Below are 583 nucleotides of genomic sequence, written 5' to 3' on the forward strand. Positions count from 1 at the left end.
GTTTTAACCTGTAACACAACAGAAGTTCAGTGCACATAAACCATTTTCAAAATGGCTGAAACCAGTTTGAGATAAACCTGGTTGAACGTAGTATCAGACTTAACTGATTGAACTCAAACCGGCTTATGCAACGTTGGTCCTAGACCCCTTCCTGGTTTAAGTTAAAACGGAGTCCCAAAGCATCCTGGCATGCTGTCTGGGCTGGGCTCTCTGCTCCAGCTGAGCAGGGCTGGCTCTCCCCCTCTGCTCCCCAGCCAAAGCAGAGACAGGCATGACAGGCAGGGGGGCAGGGAGGGGATTTCATAGTTTCATAGTTTCTAGGGTCGGAAGGGACCTGAGCAGATAGTTTCATAGTTTCATAGTTTCTAGGGTTGGAAGGGACCTGAGCAGATCATCTAGTCTGACCCCCTGCCAGGGCAGGAAGAGCACTGGGGCCAAATGACCCCAGTAAGGTGGTCATCCAACCTCCTCTTAAAAACCCCAGGGTGGGAGCCTGCACCACCTCACTTGGAAGCTGGTTCCAGACTCTAGCCACCCTGACCGTGAAGTAGCGCCTCCTGATGTCCAACTTAAACCTTCCCTC

Source organism: Gavialis gangeticus, unplaced genomic scaffold (assembly GCF_001723915.1).
Source record: "Gavialis gangeticus isolate Ggan-Ray unplaced genomic scaffold, GavGan_comp1, whole genome shotgun sequence".
In the NCBI taxonomy this organism is placed as follows: Eukaryota; Metazoa; Chordata; order Crocodylia; family Gavialidae; genus Gavialis; species Gavialis gangeticus.